Source organism: Plectropomus leopardus, chromosome 3 (genome assembly GCF_008729295.1).
Source record: "Plectropomus leopardus isolate mb chromosome 3, YSFRI_Pleo_2.0, whole genome shotgun sequence".
Taxonomy (NCBI): domain Eukaryota; kingdom Metazoa; phylum Chordata; class Actinopteri; order Perciformes; family Serranidae; genus Plectropomus; species Plectropomus leopardus.
In genome coordinates this window covers 19292378-19316767 of record NC_056465.1, presented here as the reverse complement: position 1 = coordinate 19316767, position 24390 = coordinate 19292378, and positions in this window count along the sequence as shown.

Genomic DNA, 24390 nt, shown 5'->3' with positions numbered 1-24390 from the left:
TGATAGCATTATGTAGGAGACCGTCAGTCATTATCTTCTCTGTTGAAATGTCACCTTAACGCAATCAAACTTTGCAGAACAACCAAGCACGACGGGATATAGACTGCAGTGTGACCTGGCTTAACTCTGTGGGTTCAGTGGCATTTCAGGTGAGATGGAGATGAGAAGAGTATTTCATTTTGGAGTGGACTGTTCCTTTAACTGTTATGCTATGTAGAACAGCGTGGAGACCTTGGAGGCAACATAAACACTCAGCTATTACTGAGGAGATGCACTACTTTAATCCTGCAGGGCCACAAGATGAAGAAAAAAAACCTCAAGAACAACAATGACCACAAGCCTTCTCTCTGGATGTAAAGAAGAAAAAACACAAAAACGCTGTACTCTCTTTTCTCGCAAAGTATCTAGGGTATGTAAACAAAAGCAACCGAGAAAGCGGTAATATTATGCCAAGGCCTTGTTTACAATTCTAAAATATTTCCGTGGACAGAGGCGATACCTGTCCTTGCTCTCTTTAGCCAAGTAACAAGATATTCTCGTTTGTTGTTGTGCAGCTATTCTGCCTGTGGCACACTCAGCATAGATCGCAAGAGAAGCGTGTGTTCCTGGTCTCTCTTCAACCTACTGCATTGTCCTCCGACTTCACTGTGTGGTCGTGCACATTTTTTGCTTTCCATTTTATAATTTTGACTATTTCAAGTCTCATTTACGGACTTTTCAAAAGAACAGACCGAACATCTCTGCAACAGGACTAAACCTGTGTAACCTCTCAGTGCTGAAGCAGGTCTTTCTGAATTCAAGGCCAACTAATCTGACATGTTCATGATAGTTCATGGCAGCATGTTTATTTTTCATAGCAACACCAGTATGGTTGAAGAACGGGTAACGTTGGCATTGTTTCCCATACACTGATTATTTGTGGTGGCTCAACACATTGTCAACACTAACTGCCACATACAGATTTTCTATTTCAGTCCCTCCTTACCCCACTCTTGCTCCCTCTCTTTCTTTATCTTTATCAGACTGCAAATGACACAGGCTGTGAGACAAGCTAAATGAGATAAACTAGTTATCTTCAGTGTTTCACTCCCCATCTGAGACTAGTTTGGCTATATAAGAAAGGGCAGCAGACCTTCAGCTCGGCTGTGGCAACTCAAATTCAGCCAGCGCAAATCCCGACGAGGGGACCGAGTTGGCTGGTGGCCATTACATAGTGCTGAGTCTAGACTGTGTATGGCAGCAACAGAAAGTTTGCTGATCCAGCAGGGAGTTGGGGCCGATGTGATTGGTCCACTTGGTAGCATGGCGTCTCCTCCTATACATTTCCTGAACCTCTTTCTTCTTAGTGAATAGGGACTAAATCTATGAGACGTTAACTGATGAAGTCCATAATAGTATGTACATTTGCAAGACTCTTCTTTGTCCCATTGCAAATACTACTACAGTTAATACAGTAGCTTTAACACATAGACTTTAAAAATTACTTGACAGCAGACCAAAGTGCCCTCTATTCATTCCACTGGAGTTGCTCACCTGGCGCATACACCAAAAAAAAAATCAAGTTTTACAAATATAAAACCACAATGGCTCATAAGTCATAATTCAATTTGTTTGCAGTTGGAGGTGTCCTGTCAACAGTTTTACAGATGTAAAACTGTGGGCTGCAGGGGATTTATTTTTTCACTGCAATAACATAAAAGCTAGAAAAAAATTGCTGAAAGGCTAAACAGTTTTCCTAGGGGCCTGGTTGAACTCCAACATAATTCAATCAGTTTCAGGTGGCATTGTTTGAAGTACACAAAGAAACATAATGGCATAGAAACGTCATCGCTAACTAGCATTTTGGCTGTGTAACTGCAAAGCAATGCAGACACACCAGCACACAAGGATAAATGCTTACAATGATGTAAGCAACCCGCATAGGCTATGGCATACGGGTCTGTGTAGAGCCTGCATACAACTCTAAATCAGCCTTTAGGAGGAGATTGCTGTCGCTACTGCACCAGCCAACTTGGCACTCGTGTAACAAGGGACCAAATGTAAAAAAAAAACAACAACTCAGCAACAAGCTCAAGTAAAACACAGCAGCATAGCAGTGTTCAGTAGATTCAGTAGATACTAGTAGCTGTTTTTACCCATTTGGTCCGGAATGCTTCCACTGAATATGAATCACTAACAAAAAAAAGCTGCATTTATGATTAGAATATGTGAGAGGAGGTGACAGGTCCACACATCATCATGGCTCATAGTAGTTTAACACGAACCACAGCGAGGGGTCAACGGTTCACAGAAAGGGCGTCGCTGAGGAAGCTAGGCGCATGTCCTGAAGCAAGGTGCTGTAACAGGATTAAACAGCAGCCTATCAGATCCATTTGGGATAACAACATCTGTCAAGTGAACCACTTCACTGGCTGGCCTGATAACTACTCTGCCTCCACTTATCTAGAAATAAACCCTCTTGTTGCAAACAGATCAGGAGCTACTTGAAAGGGTTTGCCTTTGGCACAGTGAGCTGGAGAAGTAATGTCATCTCAGGGCTACGCAGAAGGCAAAGGGCCGGGCAGGGACACAGTTTGGTCAGTTATGCTCTGAAGACGGCCTTTTTTGAGTTAGCTGCATACTGTATTTTTAAGCTTTTTTTTCTTCACTTGTTGCAGGCCAACACAGCACAGTGCAGGTGCCCTCAGCAGAGCAAGTCAATCTTGGTAGGAAGTTAAAAAAAACACTCAAACAGGATTTAGTGATTCAGCAGCCTGTTTAAGAGCAGTGACCAGCGGGACAGATATTCAGCCAATTACTGCAAGCCCCCAGGGACAGTGCATTACTGTGCAGCCAACCCAAGATCCTGAACGTGTTATGAGGTCACAGTGACTTCAACCTTCGACCACCAGATTCTAATCAGTTCATTCTTGAATCCAAGCGGACATTTATGCCAAACTTGAGGAAACTACTTTAAGGCCATCCTCAGAGATATTGTGTTCATAAAAATGAGACGGATGCAAGATCAGTGTGACCTTGACCTTTCAACACCAAATTCTAAACAGCTCACTGTTGAATCCAAGTGAATGTTTGTGTGAAATTGTAAGAAACTGCTCTTGAGTTATTGAGATTACAAGATGGAGACGAACTGTGACCTTGACCTTTGACCATCATCAAAATCAGCTCATTCTTGAGTCTACTCAAACGTTTGTGGCAAATTTAAAGGAAATTCCCTCAAAGTTTTACATGCACAAGAATGCGACAGGCAATGTCACGGGGACCTTGACCTTTGACCACCAAAATCTAATCAGCTTATCGTTGAGTCCAAGTAAATGTATGTGTTAAATTTGAGGAAATTTCCTCGAGGTGTTAAGATATAGCGTTCAAAAGAATGCGCCAGATGTACGTACAGAAGGAATCATAACTATCACCGGCACAGAGGCATAAAAAGCCATTCTAATACGTAATAAGCAAAAAGCGTATTTGGATGAATTTTTTTACATTTAGGAATTACCGGGGTGAAGAAGTAAAACTGGGTCATGTTTCCCACACATTGGCCAATTACTCCCCTGAGATGGCAGCTAATCCGCACCCGCACTGGCCACGCATTCGCCCACCCAGACCCTCCCCTGTTCAACCCTCGACTCTGGGGCCGAAGCTTTATGCTAAAAGTCTCACTTACAAAACAATGTAAAAGCTCCAGTACCTCTGACTTATCCCTGCTCCGACTCAAGTTAGACATCCTGTATGCCCAGCCCCAAACTCCCACTCTCATCTCATCCACCCATTGCCTTATTTCAGCGCCCTTAGACGCAATTCTAGTCAAATCCCCTGACTCACTCCCTGATCCCCTTTCCCTCCTTTTTTTACCCAATCCCCCTTCTTCCACTGAGTAACTTTAATTGTCCTGGGAAAGTCACGGTTGGTCCACGGGGCACAAAGCACCAGTTTATAATTAATGTTACAGAGGAGGGATTACAGGAAGCTCTGGGCAGCTTGATCTGAGAGGCTGTGACAGAGAGTGTGTGATCTTCCTGCTTGAGCCAGACTCAGAGGGGCTTGTGTGCATGTGTGTATATGTGTGTGTGTGTGTGTGCAATCCATCAGAACAATGGGGGATCTCCCTTCCTTGTACAGGCTAATTTATGCCTTCATCGCCCAGGCCATCTGCACCATACACAAACACACACACACACACACACACACACACACACACACACACACACACACACACACACACACACACACACACACACACACGGTTCATCCTCTCTTGAAACTACCCTTGAATGTGGGCAACAGGTTTCATTCAGGCACTGTTTATGTGATTGAAGAACCCAGAAGGAGTCTTGTGCTGTCCCTCCCTCTTGGGTGTAGGGGGGGGGTGGAGCTGGAGGTGGTGGGTTTAATGGAGGAACCAGAGGAGGAGGAGGAGGGGTGGGACTAGAGCTCCTGCCAGGCCAGGTGTGAGGCTGGGGGCTATGCACGTAAAAACATGAAGCATTGCACTCTGCCACACAGAGTAAGGCATTAATATGAAACCACAAATATACAGAGAATGTTCATTAGACTGCTGCTCCATTTCTGCACAAGCAAACTGTTCTTCCTGCTTATTTCCATTAAAAACTGCTCAAATTGTCATCTTTAGACCTCAACTTCAGACCCGCTGATCGCTGGTGTCTACCAAAAACCTGTTAAAACAGAGGAACCTGTTTAGGATGAGAGCGGAAGCATAATAAAAATGTGGTGAAATTTAAATTATTCCAATAGTGATGAAGATGGAGGAGGAAGAGGAGGAGGATCAAGAATCAGCGGGTTCCTATCAGGTCTTGCCCTCTGGCACAAAGACAGGAGCCCGGCTGCTTGTCTTTCATCATCAGCATGCAGGATCAGAGCGTGTCTTACACATCAACTCCTCTGTGTGCCTGAGTGTGTGTGTGTGTACATCTGTGTGTGTGTAAAGAGAGGGCACGTAAGGGCCCAGACTGCCTGCAGGGCCCCCCACGCAGATGAGCAGGGGCACAGGAGCGCTTGGCAGGAGAAAGGAGAGGAGTGTGTTCATGAGTGTGTGTGTGTGTGTGTTTGTGTTCATGTGTGTATGTACTCAGGGGAGAGAGCATATGTGTGTTTGTGAGTAAGGGAGGAAGATAAGGAGGGAGTGAGTCAGCCAGCTTGGGCATATTTCGTCTCTTCCCCACCCTCCCTCCTTCCCTCCTCACCTCTCATTTTGTTCCCTCATCCCTCCCTCTGCTACTCACTCATTCCCTCCATCCTCTCTGCCTAACACACACACACACACACGCACACACACACACACACACCCCGCCGCCTCTCATTCTCAGACAGTAGCAGCCGGAGGCCAGGAGCCTGCTGGTGGAGGCTGCATCGATCTTTTCCCAGCTGTGGGGGCGGCTGCAAACACACGCACACACATCAGATTCCTAACCTTGGAGCAGTGACGGTGGATGTTAGGGGGCTCTGGGCTCGACCTGGAGTGACTCCCTGAAATCTGCCAGGCTTTCTTCAGCTAACCTCTGGAAGCTTGTCCCACGTGTGCACCCACACAAACACTTTATCACACACATGCAAAACGGGCCAGCAAGCCAGGAATGCATGGACAAACATGGACAGACATAACTGCTGATTTAACTGCAATGCTGCAGACTTTACGGGCTGCACATCTGTTAATTGTTTTCAAGGCGATTAATCATTAATCATTAAAAATAAATAAATAAAATATGCAACGGGAAAGATGTTGAGCAAAAGTAAGTAAAACTGGAAGAAATGTAGCCAGGACACTGTCGTGTTCCTGGCATGGAAATGTAAGACCCAGACAAATGAGTGAGTATTCTACAAATCCTTAGTAACCCTTAGCATTTCAAATACACAACTTCATTTGAGAAATCTAATGGAATACGTTGCAAATTACATTTTTGGGCATGTATTTAGTAATCTGTTAAAAGTAACGCTCACAACACCGCACATGAATTCCTTGTTTCAAAGGCTAATATGTCAAAAGCTACAATATGCTTGCAACATGCAAGCTGCGATTTGATACGAGATAATTAACTCTTGCTCTCATTTTGACTTGTCTCACTAGTTAGCACAAATGCCAAACTTGCAATCTCTGCGTGAGAATTTGAGCACCCTGTAGGACTGAAAATTTATAGGCAATGTCGAAATTTTAAATAGGATAAAATCTGGTAACAAATAGCACAATGTATATGAAAATTTCCAATGTTTGTGCACATGAATGTGTGTGTGTCAGAACAGATTCTCCATTCTAGGGCTGCTACCAATGATTATTTACATGTCTGTTGATCTGTTAAGTTTTTTTCTTGATTAACTGATTAGTTGTTGGGTTTATAAAAATTCAGAAAATGACAAAAAATGTTGATCAGTGTTTCCAGAAACCCAGTGTGGTGTCTTAAAAGGTCTTGTCTTTTCAACAACCAAAAGATCAGTTTACTGTCACAGAGGAGTAAAGAAACTAAAAAATACTCAAAATTAAGAAGCGTAAATCAGAGAATTAAAAAAAATCCATAAAAAAGAATAAATTATCTAATTAGTTGGTGATCAGTCTAATAGTAGATAACCAACTGATTAATCATTGCACCTCAAGGCTGGCAAGGTCATCATTAAATCTCTACAATATGCCCTGTAATGGTTTTTGCCATTTCTCATTCATAGCAAAAAACATTTAAAAAAGCAGGCTATGGTGGTAATGGTGGGGGACTAAAGGAGGGTAAGGGGGGGTCTTAATCCTTAGCAAAGCCCCAATCAAAGTAAAAAACATTGGTAAGGGAAAAGACAGGGAGGGGTGGGGGTCTTTGGAAAGAAAAAGGGGAATGGGGCCACTGATGAAAAGCCAAATATGCGACATTCACAGAAAAGGAGGCCCTTGTTGATGTGCGGAACCTTTGAAGAAGAAAGAAAAAGCGGAAAGAGGGTGTGTGTGTGTGTGTGTGTGTGTGTGTGTGTGTGTGGAGGGGGGTCACTGTATTGAGGCGCATTATGTCATGGCAGTCAAAATGGCGTAAAGTTGACAGGATGGGACCCCTGCTGACATACACGCACACACACATATAATCATAAGTCTCGCCTCTCACCCCCCTCCTGGCAGTGGAGCATGCAGATTGTGGGAAACAGCGGCTGAGGCACGCGCCAGATAAGATCTTGCCTCTCTGGGCCTCTCTGGAGATGCAAACACGACCCCGTTGGCATGCAGCAGCACCCCCAACCCCCCATACACACATCCTCTTTGACCACACTGGCTTCCACTGACCCAGTCCAGCCATGCCACAGATTGTGTGTCATCGACTTCCTCTCTTTTCTCTGTTTATGAAATCACTCACCCCACAGACGGCTCCTTTCAGTCATCTTTGCCCCCTCTAGAGCCACACACTTTAAGAAGAAATGAACTAATGGTTACTGTGTAACATAGATCACATCTATAATGTGCGAACAATATTCTGATGCTTTTAAGGACACAGAATTTGTCTCCCACTAATAAACTTTACTGCTTAGATTGTTGATGTTGATGCATCGGTGCATTAGCAGTGTTTTACTGCTTTAGCTGATAAGGGTGGAGCCAGTTTGAACTATTTTATATGAAGTTAGTTTAGTCCAATGACCAATACTATCTTGCAACTTTCTATTGCTTACATTGATCTTTGCTTTCTTTTTTTTTTTTTTTTTTTTTAATGGAGCATTGTATGTATTTGAACCCTCAAAAGTTATTTTTACAGGTGAAAAGTCTCCGGTGGAAATGCTAACAACTCACAGATATATCAAGGACCAGATATACTAAATCAACATCAAAAAACTAGCTGTGACGAAGGCAGAATTTTGCGTCTCCTCAAATCGCCTGTGTCGGCCAAATAGTTGGCTGTAGTCTGTATTCATCATTGTGCCTCATTTGGGCTCATTTATGCTCAACGGTAAAGACCGCTCAAGCCTTCTGTCTGTACTGCGTTCATTTCGACCATATTTTTCAGGTTTTCTGAAAGCTTTCAGATACAAATGAAATGGTGCAGTACCACTGGAAATTGAGGAGGCAATGTAGCACAGTTCAAGCGAGATGCTGCCTCCTTTTAAAGGTGCATTATTACGACCTCCTCCACCATCGCCTCATTTGTAGTGTGAAAGTTTTGACTCTGCCCTCTAGCGCCGTTTAATGGCCGTATCTGTGCTAAACTGTGCTACATTGCCTCCTCAATTTCCAGTGGTACTGCACCATTTCATTTGTATCAAAAGCTTTCAGAAAACCTGAAAAATATGGTCGAAATGAACGCAGTACAGACAGAAGGCTTGAGCGGTCTTTACCGTTGAGCATAAATGAGCCCAAAATGAGGCACAATGATGAATACAGACTACAGCCAACTATTTGGCCGACACAGGCGATTTGAGGAGACGCAAAATTCTGCCTTCGTCACAGCTAGTTTTTTGATGTTGATTTAGTATATCTGGTCCTTGATATGTCTGTGAGTTGTTAGCATTTCCACCGGAGACTTTTCACCTGTAAAAATAACTTTTGAGGGTTCAAATACATACAATGCTCCATTAAAAAAAAAAAAAAAAAAAAGAAAGCAAAGATCAATGTAAGCAATAGAAAGTTGCAAGATAGTATTGGTCATTGGACTAAACTAACTTCATATAAAATAGTTCAAACTGGCTCCACCCTTATCAGCTAAAGCAGTAAAACACTGCTAATGCACCGATGCATCAACATCAACAATCTAAGCAGTAAAGTTTATTAGTGGGAGACAAATTCTGTGTCCTTAAAAGCATCAGAATATTGTTCGCACATTATAGATGTGATCTATGTTACACAGTAACCATTAGTTCATTTCTTCTTAAAGTGTGTGGCTCTAGAGGGGGCAAAGATGACTGAAAGGAGCCGTCTGTGGGGTGAGTGATTTCATAAACAGAGAAAAGAGAGGAAGTCGATGACACACAATCTGTGGCATGGCTGGACTGGGTCAGTGGAAGCCAGTGTGGTCAAAGAGGATGTGTGTGTATGGGGGGTTGGGGGGTGCTGCTGCATGCCAACGGGGTCGTGTTTGCATCTCCAGAGAGGCCCAGAGAGGCAAGATCTTATCTGGCGCGTGCCTCAGCCGCTGTTTCCCACAATCTGCATGCTCCACTGCCAGGAGGGGGGTGAGAGGCGAGACTTATGATTATATATGTGTGTGTGTGCGTGTATGTCAGCAGGGGTCCCATCCTGTCAACTTTACGCCATTTTGACTGCCATGACATAATGCGCCTCAATACAGTGACCCCCCCCTCCACACACACACACACACACACACACACACACACACACACACCCTCTTTCCGCTTTTTCTTTCTTCTTCAAAGGTTCCGCACATCAACAAGGGCCTCCTTTTCTGTGAATGTCGCATATTTGGCTTTTCATCAGTGGCCCCATTCCCCCCTTTTTCTTTCCAAAGACCCCCACCCCTCCCTGTCTTTTCCCTTACCAATGTTTTTTACTTTGATTGGGGCTTTGCTAAGGATTAAGACCCCCCCTTACCCTCCTTTAGTCCCCCACCATTACCACCATAGCCTGCTTTTTTAAATGTTTTTTGCTATGAATGAGAAATGGCAAAAACCATTACAGGGCATATTGTAGAGATTTAATGATGACCTTGCCAGCCTTGAGGTGCAATGATTAATCAGTTGGTTATCTACTATTAGACTGATCACCAACTAATTAGATAATTTATTCTTTTTTATGGATTTTTTTTTAATTCTCTGATTTACGCTTCTTAATTTTGAGTATTTTTTAGTTTCTTTACTCCCTCTGTGACAGTAAACTGATCTTTTGGTTGTTGAAAAGACAAGACCTTTTAAGACACCACACTGGGTTTCTGGAAACACTGATCAACATTTTTTGTCATTTTTCGAATTTTTATAAACCCAACAACTAATCAGTTAATCAAGAAAAAAACTTAACAGATCAACAGACATGTAAATAATCATTGGTAGCAGCCCTAGAATGGAGAATCTGTTCTGACACACACACATTCATGTGCACAAACATTGGAAATTTTCATATACATTGTGCTATTTGTTACCAGATTTTATCCTATTTAAAATTTCGACATTGCCTATAAATTTTCAGTCCTACAGGGCGCTCAAATTCTCACGCAGAGATTGCAAGTTTGGCATTTGTGCTAACTAGTGAGACAAGTCAAAATGAGAGCAAGAGTTAATTATCTCGTATCAAATCGCAGCTTGCATGTTGCAAGCATATTGTAGCTTTTGACATATTAGCCTTTGAAACAAGGAATTCATGTGCGGTGTTGTGAGCGTTACTTTTAACAGATTACTAAATACATGCCCAAAAATGTAATTTGCAACGTATTCCATTAGATTTCTCAAATGAAGTTGTGTATTTGAAATGCTAAGGGTTACTAAGGATTTGTAGAATACTCACTCATTTGTCTGGGTCTTACATTTCCATGCCAGGAACACGACAGTGTCCTGGCTACATTTCTTCCAGTTTTACTTACTTTTGCTCAACATCTTTCCCGTTGCATATTTTATTTATTTATTTTTAATGATTAATGATTAATCGCCTTGAAAACAATTAACAGATGTGCAGCCCGTAAAGTCTGCAGCATTGCAGTTAAATCAGCAGTTATGTCTGTCCATGTTTGTCCATGCATTCCTGGCTTGCTGGCCCGTTTTGCATGTGTGTGATAAAGTGTTTGTGTGGGTGCACACGTGGGACAAGCTTCCAGAGGTTAGCTGAAGAAAGCCTGGCAGATTTCAGGGAGTCACTCCAGGTCGAGCCCAGAGCCCCCTAACATCCACCGTCACTGCTCCAAGGTTAGGAATCTGATGTGTGTGCGTGTGTTTGCAGCCGCCCCCACAGCTGGGAAAAGATCGATGCAGCCTCCACCAGCAGGCTCCTGGCCTCCGGCTGCTACTGTCTGAGAATGAGAGGCGGCGGGGGTGTGTGTGTGTGTGTGTGCGTGTGTGTGTGTGTGTTAGGCAGAGAGGATGGAGGGAATGAGTGTGTAGCAGAGGGAGGATGATGGGAACAAAATGAGAGGTGAGGAGGGGAAGGAGGGGAGGGTGGGGAAGAGACGAAATATGCCCAAGCTGGCTGACTCACTCCCTCCTTATCTTCCTCCCTTACTCACAAAACACACATATGCTCTCTCCCCTGAGTACATACACACATGAACACAAACACACACACACACACTCATGAACACACTCCTCTCCTTTCTCCTGCCAAGCGCTCCTGTGCCCCTGCTCATCTGCGTGGGGGGCCCTGCAGGCAGTCTGGGCCCTTACGTGCCCTCTCTTTACACACACACACAGATGTACACACACACACACACTCAGGCACACAGAGGAGTTGATGTGTAAGACACGCTCTGATCCTGCATGCTGATGATGAAAGACAAGCAGCGGGCTCCTGTCTTTGTGCCAGAGGGCAAAGACCTGATAGGAACCCGCTGATTCTTGATCCTCCTCCTCTTCCTCCTCCATCTTCATCTTCACTATTGGAATAATTTAAATTTCACCACATTTTTATTATGCTTCCGCTCTCATCCTAAACAGGTTCCTCTGTTTTAACAGGTTTTTGGTAGACACCAGCGATCAGCGGGTCTGAAGTTGAGGTCTAAAGATGACAATTTGAGCAGTTTTTAATGGAAATAAGCAGGAAGAACAGTTTGCTTGTGCAGAAATGGAGCAGCAGTCTAATGAACATTCTCTGTATATTTGTGGTTTCATATTAATGCCTTACTCTGTGTGGCAGAGTGCAATGCTTCATGTTTTTACGTGCATAGCCCCCAGCCTCACACCTGGCCTGGCAGGAGCTCTAGTCCCACCCCTCCTCCTCCTCCTCTGGTTCCTCCATTAAACCCACCACCTCCAGCTCCACCCCCCCCCTACACCCAAGAGAGGGAGGGACAGCACAAAGACTCCTTCTGGGTTCTTCAATCACATAAACAGTGCCTGAATGAAACCTGTTGCCCACATTCAAGGGTAGTTTCAAGAGAGGATGAACCGTGTGTGTGTGTGTGTGTGTGTGTGTGTGTGTGTGTGTGTGTGTGTGTGTGTGTGTGTGTGTGTGTGTGTGTGTGTGTGTGTGTGTTTGTGTATGGTGCAGATGGCCTGGGCGATGAAGGCATAAATTAGCCTGTACAAGGAAGGGAGATCCCCCATTGTTCTGATGGATTGCACACACACACACACACATATACACACATGCACACAAGCCCTCTGAGTCTGGCTCAAGCAGGAAGATCACACACTCTCTGTCACAGCCTCTCAGATCAAGCTGCCCAGAGCTTCCTGTAATCCCTCCTCTGTAACATTAATTATAAACTGGTGCTTTGTGCCCCGTGGACCAACCGTGACTTTCCCAGGACAATTAAAGTTACTCAGTGGAAGAAGGGGGATTGGGTAAAAAAAGGAGGGAAAGGGGATCAGGGAGTGAGTCAGGGGATTTGACTAGAATTGCGTCTAAGGGCGCTGAAATAAGGCAATGGGTGAGATGAGAGTGGGAGTTTGGGGCTGGGCATACAGGATGTCTAACTTGAGTCGGAGCAGGGATAAGTCAGAGGTACTGGAGCTTTTACATTGTGTTTTGTAAGTGAGACTTTTAGCATAAGCTTCGGCCCCAGAGTCGAGGGTTGAACAGGGGAGGGTCTGGGTGGGCGAATGCGTGGCCAGTGCGGGTGCGGATTAGCTGCCATCTCAGGGGAGTAATTGGCCAATGTGTGGGAAACATGACCCAGTTTTACTTCTTCACCCCGGTAATTCCTAAATGTAAAAAAATTCATCCAAATACGCTTTTTGCTTATTACGTATTAGAATGGCTTTTTATGCCTCTGTGCCGGTGATAGTTATGATTCCTTCTGTACGTACATCTGGCGCATTCTTTTGAACGCTATATCTTAACACCTCGAGGAAATTTCCTCAAATTTAACACATACATTTACTTGGACTCAACAATAAGCTGATTAGATTTTGGTGGTCAAAGGTCAAGGTCCCCGTGACATTGCCTGTCGCATTCTTGTGCATGTAAAACTTTGAGGGAATTTCCTTTAAATTTGCCACAAACGTTTGAGTAGACTCAAGAATGAGCTGATTTTGATGGTCAAAGGTCAAGGTCACAGTTCGTCTCCATCTTGTAATCTCAATAATTCAAGAGCAGTTTCTTACAATTTCACACAAACATTCACTTGGATTCAACAGTGAGCTGTTTAGAATTTGGTGTTGAAAGGTCAAGGTCACACTGATCTTGCATCCGTCTCATTTTTATGAACACAATATCTGAGGATGGCCTTAAAGTAGTTTCCTCAAGTTTGGCATAAATGTCCGCTTGGATTCAAGAATGAACTGATTAGAATCTGGTGGTCGAAGGTTGAAGTCACTGTGACCTCATAACACGTTCAGGATCTTGGGTTGGCTGCACAGTAATGCACTGTCCCTGGGGGCTTGCAGTAATTGGCTGAATATCTGTCCCGCGCTGGTCACTGCTCTTAAACAGGCTGCTGAATCACTAAATCCTGTTTGAGTGTTTTTTTTAACTTCCTACCAAGATTGACTTGCTCTGCTGAGGGCACCTGCACTGTGCTGTGTTGGCCTGCAACAACAAGTGAAGAAAAAAAAGCTTAAAATACAGTATGCAGCTAACTCAAAAAAGGCCGTCTTCAGAGCATAACTGACCAAACTGTGTCCCTGCCCGGCCCTTTGCCTTCTGCGTAGCCCTGAGATGACATTACTTCTCCAGCTCACTGTGCCAAAGGCAAACCCTTTCAAGTAGCTCCTGATCTGTTTGCAACAAGAGGGTTTATTTCTAGATAAGTGGAGGCAGAGTAGTTATCAGGCCAGCCAGTGAAGTGGTTCACTTGACAGATGTTGTTATCCCAAATGGATCTGATAGGCTGCTGTTTAATCCTGTTACAGCACCTTGCTTCAGGACATGCGCCTAGCTTCCTCAGCGACGCCCTTTCTGTGAACCGTTGACCCCTCGCTGTGGTTCGTGTTAAACTACTATGAGCCATGATAATGTGTGGACCTGTCACCTCCTCCACATATTCTAATCATAAATGCAGCTTTTTTTTGTTAGTGATTCATATTCAGTGGAGCATTCCGGACCAAATGGGTAAAAACAGCTACTAGTATCTACTGAATCTACTGAACACTGCTATGCTGCTGTGTTTTACTTGAGCTTGTTGCTGAGTTGTTGTTTTTTTTTTACATTTGGTCCCTTGTTACACGAGTGCCAAGTTGGCTGGTGCAGTAGCGACAGCAATCTCCTCCTAAAGGCTGATTTAGAGTTGTATGCAGGCTCTACACAGACCCGTATGCCATAGCCTATGCGGGTTGCTTACATCATTGTAAGCATTTATCCTTGTGTGCTGGTGTGTCTGCATTGCTTTGCAGTTACACAGCCAAAATGCTAGTTAGCGATGACGTTTCTATGCCATTATGTTTCTTTGTGTACTTCAAACAATGCCACCTGAAACTGATTGAATTATGTTGGAGTTCAACCAGGCCCCTAGGAAAACTGTTTAGCCTTTCAGCAATTTTTTTCTAGCTTTTATGTTATTGCAGTGAAAAAATAAATCCCCTGCAGCCCACAGTTTTACATCTGTAAAACTGTTGACAGGACACCTCAACTGCAAACAAATTGAATTATGACTTATGAGCCATTGTGTATGGACTTCATCAGTTAACGTCTCATAGATTTAGTCCCTATTCACTAAGAAGAAAGAGGTTCAGGAAATGTATAGGAGGAGACGCCATGCTACCAAGTGGACCAATCACATCGGCCCCAACTCCCTGCTGGATCAGCAAACTTTCTGTTGCTGCCATACACAGTCTAGACTCAGCACTATGTAATGGCCACCAGCCAACTCGGTCCCCTCGTCGGGATTTGCGCTGGCTGAATTTGAGTTGCCACAGCCGAGCTGAAGGTCTGCTGCCCTTTCTTATATAGCCAAACTAGTCTCAGATGGGGAGTGAAACACTGAAGATAACTAGTTTATCTCATTTAGCTTGTCTCACAGCCTGTGTCATTTGCAGTCTGATAAAGATAAAGAAAGAGAGGGAGCAAGAGTGGGGTAAGGAGGGACTGAAATAGAAAATCTGTATGTGGCAGTTAGTGTTGACAATGTGTTGAGCCACCACAAATAATCAGTGTATGGGAAACAATGCCAACGTTACCCGTTCTTCAACCATACTGGTGTTGCTATGAAAAATAAACATGCTGCCATGAACTATCATGAACATGTCAGATTAGTTGGCCTTGAATTCAGAAAGACCTGCTTCAGCACTGAGAGGTTACACAGGTTTAGTCCTGTTGCAGAGATGTTCGGTCTGTTCTTTTGAAAAGTCCGTAAATGAGACTTGAAATAGTCAAAATTATAAAATGGAAAGCAAAAAATGTGCACGACCACACAGTGAAGTCGGAGGACAATGCAGTAGGTTGAAGAGAGACCAGGAACACACGCTTCTCTTGCGATCTATGCTGAGTGTGCCACAGGCAGAATAGCTGCACAACAACAAACGAGAATATCTTGTTACTTGGCTAAAGAGAGCAAGGACAGGTATCGCCTCTGTCCACGGAAATATTTTAGAATTGTAAACAAGGCCTTGGCATAATATTACCGCTTTCTCGGTTGCTTTTGTTTACATACCCTAGATACTTTGCGAGAAAGAGAGTACAGCGTTTTTGTGTTTTTTCTTCTTTACATCCAGAGAGAAGGCTTGTGGTCATTGTTGTTCTTGAGGTTTTTTTTCTTCATCTTGTGGCCCTGCAGGATTAAAGTAGTGCATCTCCTCAGTAATAGCTGAGTGTTTATGTTGCCTCCAAGGTCTCCACGCTGTTCTACATAGCATAACAGTTAAAGGAACAGTCCACTCCAAAATGAAATACTCTTCTCATCTCCATCTCACCTGAAATGCCACTGAACCCACAGAGTTAAGCCAGGTCACACTACAGTCTATATCCCGTCGTGCTTGGTTGTTCTGCAAAGTTTGATTGCGTTAAGGTGACATTTCAACAGAGAAGATAATGACTGACGGTCTCCTACATAATGCTATCAGCCTCTCAAAACGTTAGACCTATTGATGCATTCACTTTACTTTAGCCCAGTAGGAGGTGCATTTAGGTGGAATAATAACAACTTGTTATCCAGTATGGATTAAGTTGAGTGGAAAAGTGGCTGGGGTGTATAGAAGTAGTTAGCGCAGTGTGGCTCTGCAGAATGAATAAAGATTATGTACACGAGATATCAATTCCCTTATTGTTAGGCCACACTGTGGAGAAAGTAGCACCTCTAATGGCCCTTGAGGAGCTGTGGTAAGCAAACCAGCCCTTTTTAAATCACTGAAATTAACACTGCAGCAGCCAGCACTTGACTCCGGCCCAACCACTTACATGTCAATGGCCTTTCCCATAATCCTTTGCCCAGTGGTGACTGCATGCAGGCTTGAGTGGGTGGAGAAGAGAAACTGATTGCTGAAACCAGTGTGAGGCTGAGAGTTGTTGCCAGCAGGCCTGCGATGTTACTGGGGCGGCAGTTAGCTCATCTTCTTATTGAAAGCTGATGCTCTCTGATGGGGAACAATGGAGCCTGAGGTGGGTGTGGCAGGAGGGGAGGTGAAGGGGCAGGTAAGTTGTTAAAGTGACTAAGAGGAAGAGACTTTGGCAGGGACAGGGGGCAGCAAGGTGAAACCTGGGAATGTGTGGTGATGAGGTCATACCTGTATGTGTGTGTGAGAGAGAGAAAGAGGATTCAGTTCACAGCCACTTGAGGCCCCATTGGGAGTGATGTCATGGGAAACTATTACAAAGCCTGTGTTTGTAAACTCTTTCCATTTCCCTGTCGAAATCTGAGTGGCACATGAAAGCCTCAATGTTGTCCTCCTGAATAAAAACAACATGTCTGAGGATATTCTAATGCAGTGATTCTCAGCTTTTGGCCTGTGCCCCCCCACCCCCAACAATTTTCTAATTTGCAATTAAAAAATAAAGTGATTTGCACTGGGAATTATTTTTGTACTTTTAGTATACGAAAGGTGCATAAAACAACTTCTCTATCAAAAAAAGTGCCAGTGGAGGATCCGTCACACCCCCGACAGAGACCTTAGCTTAGCACCAAATGTCCTAAAATCCTAGAATCATCCCCATATCCCAGAAATGTCCTGAAATCCTAGAAATGTCCTAAAATCCAAGAAATGTCCTAACAATCTAGAAATGTCCTAAAATCCAAGAAACATCCTAAAATCCAAGAATGTCTGTGTGTCAATTTAAATTTCCCCACTGTGGGGCTAATAAAGGATTATCTTATCTTATCTTATCTTATCTTATCTTATCTTATCTTATCTTATCTTATCTTATCTTATCTTATCTTATCTTATCTTATCTTATCTTATCTTAGCTTAGCTTAGCTTAGCTTAGCTTAGCTTAGCTTAGCTTAGCTTAGCTTAGCTTATCTTATCTTATCTTATCTTATCTTATCCTCAAATCCTACAGATCATCCTGTAGGATCCAAGAAATGTCCTAAAATCCTACAAAAATCCCCAAATCATAAAATCCAAGAAATGTCCTCAAATCCAACAAACATGTATGGGGCTGCTGCGACTCACTCCTGGCCTCCTGTAATTTTGCAAAAGTGGCCCCAAGCAAATCAAGTTGAGTATCCCTTGTCTACTGTAACACATAAGACAAATACTGAGTGAAAACGCACTCCAACATGGACAAGATGTAAATCATTACTTGTCCTTTGATGTCTCTTTCTTTCAGTCTCTGTTTCCCTCTCGTCTTCATTACTTATCATTTCTCTCGACCATAAACAGTGAGAACCAATCCCTGCTGCTGTCCTGTAGGAACACAGGGGCCCCTTTTTGCGCAGTGTGGTGAAAACAGATCAACTCGAAGGAGCTGGGAACTTGAAAGGAGGGAGCTAACTGCAGGGGATAAACACATTCCTCTGCAACCCGGCCTGCCACCGTTACCGCCGCCGCTGGCCAGTGGCAGTGCAGGGGAGCTCGCAGCAAGAAGCATTGTTGCCACAAAGCAAGGTGGAGGGGGGCGGCTGACTATCCCCGAGCTCCCTCAGATCTCACAGGCAGCAAGCAGCACTTGACCTTTCCAGCACTAAAGGAATATGACAGCCGTGAAGCCGACAGAGAGAATAGGGAGAGAGGCAAAGGGAGGGGGGGGGCGAGGAGCAAGAGACAAAAGCCACACAAAGTGCAGGCTGCCACCAAAACAGTTAGTTTGCAATCAACGTCAGTCATCCCTCTTGTCGGGACAGTTTGATTTCCACTTTTCAAATGAGGCGTTTATTTTTGGCCTGATAACAGGGCTGGCTAAATTGAAATTGGCAGCTCGACAATCTACAGATAATAGTCATCTACGCAGGAGATTATGTGAACAGCCCTTTCTTTCACTTTACTCAAGCCCCCACCCTCTCGCTCCTGTCGAAGACGAGAAAGGAGGAAACGAGGGAGGGCGAGAAAGAGAAAAAGGGCTAATCTTAGTCACAATCAGAGTAGGCTGAGAAGGCAAAAAAGGGCCTAAAATGAAGGGGAGGAGAGAGAAAAGGGGGCGCAGGGAGGAAAAAATAGCGTAATGTCCCGGTGATCAGGAGGAGGGCTGGAGGGGCGGTGAGGTGGGGTGGGGGTGTACAGGAGAGGTGAGGATAGAGAGAGAAAAGGAGGGAATTTCTTTAATGTTTCTGGCAGTGAACCAGCTGAGGTCTCAAGGTTATCCTGGCTTTGCAAACTCCCACGGGAAAGGTGGAGTGCTGAGGGCCGAAGGGGGGGAGGCGAGGGCTTTAGGTGGAAGAGAGGAGGGAGAGATGGCTGCCCTTTTTCTCCAGGAGGGAGGCTAATGCTCTGGGGGAGAGTAATCCTCAGGGCCCTCTTGTCTGATAAGGTTGGCCTTGGCCCAGGTAGGAGGAGGAGAAATGGCTCTGGGGCCTCCTGGGGCATCCTCGCAGACGGCTCTGACCTCTGACAGGTTTGCACAGAAGCAAAACTTGAATTATTACTGAAGCTATTAGTTATAATCACATTTGAGTGATAACAATGTACCATTGATTCCCAGGGAGATCAGAGGTCAGGGGCAGCTATTGTACAGCTCGATCAAGTAGGAGTTCAGCGCCTTGCTCCAGGACACTTTAGCAGAGCGGGACCTTGTTGACACCAGGCATGAACCTGATGAATACTCCAACCTAAAACAGTAATAATGTGCTTCTGTGTTGATTTATTTATGAATATATATGTGTTGTTGTTACATCTACCCCCATATCCCTCTTCAGGACTTCCATTCACCTAGAGCCTGTTTCCACCTGGTATTATCATGCGTTTAGGGTGATCCGATTACAATCAGACAGCTTCATGACTGTCTGTTTACACTTGGCATTAGAATGCATCTCCACATGCGTTTTGAGGGACCACTTGTGATCGGATCTCACTTCCCTACTCTATGTGCAATTAAACATGTGAATCGTTTCCATTTGCAAAGACCAAATGTGTTGTTGTTTTTAACTGGCAGAAGGCTTGTTGTGCTATACACACATTTGCAGCATTTGCTATTTAAAATGAGTAAAATCCTAGCTGTGGGTCTCTGAGCAAACAGATCTCAGGACGCATTGAGGACGCATTCGGTGCATACACACCTGTACGTAGAGCTGTCCACTTGGGTTCCAGCCATCCAGGGCACATGTTAACACCAGGCGTAAACACGGCCCTAGACGTTCTACCAATGCAGTCTCCATTTTTAGTAAGATTTTCGTCCAGATTTCAGATGAAATACTGTTGATGCAGCAGCTGTTGTGACAAGACTATCCACTCTAATTTCCTCAAACACTGCCACTAGACTTTGAAACAACTGTTAGGGAAGACAAAACTGTTTCATCATTCCTACTATAACCCTTCACCCCTCCATTCCCCACCAAGGTATTTAAACTCATCACCTTTATGCAAATATGAGTAAACCCTGAATTTGACACGTTTTATCTGGGTGTGATGATGGAGGGGATCAGTGACTGCATGGGAAAGATCCGCATCGATACTCAGCGTGTGTTTGTTTACACTAAACTAGGCCTATTAGAGATAATGATTCACAGCATCGAGCTGTCAGTTTAAGGAGCAGCGTGTGTGTATGTGTGTGTGTGCATGTGTGCCAGCCTCTTCAAAGGCTGGCCTTCTTATCTACAGTCAACAAACGGCCTCCTCTGGAGGAAATGGGGAGGCTTCATGCACCTGTAATTCAAATGTCCCAGTGCTCGCTGAGAGTAAACAAGCGACACTCACAGATTTTCCCCCGCTCAGTTTTATGTGGACCTGGTGGTTAATGGATAGAAAAGAAAGGGGCAGACCTGTTCAGTGGCTGAAAGAAAAACCTAATGTTTCAGCTGTCTTGTTTGTTTGTGCAACTTGCTGTGAGAGAAATTGAAAGTGTCTCACATAGAGACTGATCATTGTCCCAAGATCTTTCCCGTGCCAGTGATTCTGCTCTGAGCAGCAGTAATGTATGTAATCCATACATATTTAGCCATATGAACAAAACCTGTAGATTTATCAAACTCAGGTATGAAACAAACATACAAACGTCAGTGTAAATCAGGAACATCTGACCCAAATCTGACGATGCGTTATCTTTTATCTTTACTCTAATTTGACAGTTTGAGCTCTGCATACAAATACGTCTCCAGTCAGAGTATCCAGTAAATGGTAGTTACGCTGCATTTGCATGAGTGGCCCTCACCCCCACCCGCACCACTTCCAGCAGCAGAGGCAGCCGTATTCCCAGTTTGCTCCAGCCTCAGGCATGCTAACCAGAGACCCAGACCAACTTGCTGGTCCTCTCCCCAACCGCTTCCTCTCCACCGCTGCTGGGTTTGACTCACCGTGACCTCTGACCTTCGACGCTACACCGCCTCCCCCACACATGCAAATATTGCCGGTCTGCTCCAGGAGGCATCAGAGAAAAGGAGAGGGTCAGATGGAGGGAAGGAAGAGAGAGAAGGAGGAGTGACGTGGATGGATGGAAGCTAGCGGGGTGGTGTTGGCGGTTGGGGGGAGAGATGAGCAAGAGGGAGACGGAGCAAAGGAGAAAGAGACCCCTAAAGGAAGTGCGAGCGTCTTGGTCTCTGAAGTGGAGGGAGGCAGTGGCAGCTGCCTGGGGAGGCTGTGGTCTACAGCCCAGCACTGAGGCCTTAAAACATTTCTCTCTCTGTTTCAGCCAGCCAAAACGGACCCCAGTGCCTCTGTCTGCGAGGCTTACAGTGACCCATGCTGATCTCTCTGTGCGTGTTTGTGTGTGTGAGCAGAAGAAAGCGTGAGTACATTCACTGTACTTATTGTTTTCCTTGCTCCCAGGCTGCTCCAGGCACCTCAGTGTGTGTGCCTGTGTGTGTGTGTGTGTGTGTGAGGGGAGGTAAGCGATGTGTGCGGCTGTATCTGGAGAGCCTCCAAACCCCCTCATCTCCTCTCCTCTCTCCTCCTTCTGTTCTCTCTGCTTGGAGGATCTGTCAGTTCTCCTTCTTTCTCTTTGTCCCTGCTTTGATCCTGCTCTCCAAGCCTTGGCTGGCCTCGCTAACAGCAGCTGAGCACAGGTCCTACTCCACTCCCACTAATAACACACATTCATGCCACGCTGGGATGATGTGCGCACACATACACACACACACACACACACACACACACAAACACTCATTTGCTGCTCCACTAACTCCCCCTCTCCTCTCTCATACACTCCAAAATCAGTAACGACTGGCTCTGCTATCATTCAGCGCTTTCTGTAAGTTGTCAGAGCTTATCGCTTTCACACAACCCTCTGTTTGCTGTAACCCCGCGCTCACACTGTGCGCAACTTGGGTGATGGGTCACTCTATTCTGACTGATCGTGGGTGGTGCTAGAGCCTCCAAACACAGCCATATAGTGGATTCTTGTGGATAGACAGTATATTATTTTTCACAGGCAAATGTGGGCAGATGTATTTTGCCAATATGATAAATCTTTATCAAGATGTCACATCGTTTTGGAGATTTAAAGGCTTAATGATTCATGGTTTTTAAGATGCATGGCAAACTGTGTAGTGCTCTATACAAACATTTTGATTATGTTCGATGTCTCTCAACAGAACAAAATTTTGTGTATATCAAGGCCTAAATTTACAGAGACAGCTCATCCCCAACATCAAAAATACTTTTTTTTTTCCTCTTACTTGTAGTGTTGTTTATAAATCTAGGTTGTTTTGGTGTGAGCTGCTGAGTGTTGAAAATATCGACCATGGAGATGTTTGCATCATATATATATATATATATATATATATATATATTTATATATATATATATTATATATATATATATATATATATATATATAATAAAACTTGGCTCATGTTGCTCAAAGTGCCAAAATAATACATTTTAAAAAGCCAACAGCCATGTCTCTTTACAGGAATAATGACCTGGCTACTCAAGGTAATCCAAAGACCTTGTTGTGTGCAGTTTCATGTTGAAACATTTTTTTTTCTTCTGAACTGTACCCGCCAACCGCATCATAGCGAAAAGGGAAGTGTGCATCTACTGCTCGCTTACCTACCACCACTGAGCCTTACAGCTCAGCCCAGGATGTTTACATCTCGCACTGTGACAAGCCCCTTGTTCATGAGTAGATGCACTCTTCATTCTGCATGGTGATACGGTTGGCGGGTGTAATTCTGCAGAAAGAAGAAAGCACCTATATGAAACTGCTCACAGCAAGGTCTGTGGATTATCTTAAGTAATTGTGTTATGATTTCTACAAATAGACATTGCCATTTAGTTTTGGAAATGTATTAGTTTGCCACTTTTAGCAACAGAAGATTAGTGCTATCTAGTTCCATTATAGGGGAGAAGGCAGACTTCGACTGCTGATATCTCCAATACTCAGCAGCTCACAACAAAACAATCTAGACTGATACGTAGCACTGCATGTAAGAGGAAAAATATGTATTTTTAATTTTGGGGTGAACTTTACCTTTAATGAATTATCTGCTTCATGTATCATTTGCAAAGCCTATTACTGGATGATTTGAAATCTGAATTGTTTATATTAGCTGGTGGTGTTCTTCTTCTATTACTAGTAAATTGCTATTTTGTGGTTTTTGAGTGTTACCATGAACAAGTTACTTGCCTCTGCACTCAGCAGAAATGTGTATTATCTCATACCTATGCAAGCTTTCGTGCATGTGCATGATAGTAGAATGTAGGACACATAATATCGAGATGCACTGGAAAAAAAGTGTCCCAGAATAACTTAAGACTTCTAAACAGATTAGTTTGACACCAAAATAAACCCAATGTCTGCCTGTTTTTTCCACAGATATAAAGCCCTCCTCACTGACTTTCTCAGCTGATATGCTGTCTCCCCCCATATTTGGCTGCCTGCTATAACACAACCAAAGTTCCACTTGGGTCATCTCTATGACAACTGAACAAACTCCATCTGCAGAGGAATACTCTGAAAAACCCAGTAAGTAGATCTTTAGGTAAGATTACTTTGTCAAGCTGCTGTTCTCAAAGCCAAAAAATTGAACACCCCAAACTTTAGGGGAATCTTCAAGCTGAACTAATTTAAATTAAAGATATAAAACAACTCATGCAACCATTCACCTGCATCTTCACTCTTGCAGACTTAATTGTAGAGAACTGAGAATCTCTGTCTGTTTGTGATGAGCTTCTTTTGTAGTTTGCACTTTCCAAGCAGAGCTGCAAAGTTCATTGGCTGTTGACAAGTGGTGACTGTGCACACATTGGCCACTCAGTTCTGTAGGAAATGAAAGGATGTCTGGTGACTTGTTGACCATGCTAATCACAGTGTGAACTGTTGGATAAGTCAACTCAGTCAACCACTGTGTGGCAGCCTCCTGGGAGAGCAGGCTGCGTCAACACAGTGCCACCCTCAGTTTGGCAGCGGCAGCCACATGACACCTCAAGGCTGGCCTTGATACAGCCTGTCTGACTGCCTGCTTACTTCCCACTCTTCTTGCCAGCCAGTAATGAAGCTTAAATGCCAGCATAGGCGTTTAAGCTTCAACCCCCCAGCCCCCCTCAACACACACAACCTTGTCACCCTTGTGGCACCAGGAGCGCTTGTTGGCAGCAGCTCAGTTCACCAATGGCTTACACATTAAGGCATGAGCAGTGGGTGACAGCGGGCCAGATTGTTTTGTGAGCGGAATATCTCACACTTTCACACACACTTTAGCCCCACAATCTCCCTGCCTAATTGCATTATTGCTGCATTATTGCAGTGTGTGGGAGGTCCATGGTCGAGAGGGCTCAATAAAGATATGAGTCCTGGGAAAGACTGGGAGCGGTGGAAATGAGAAAAGAGGAAGAGGGAGATAAAAGGAGGAGGGAGGTGAGGAGG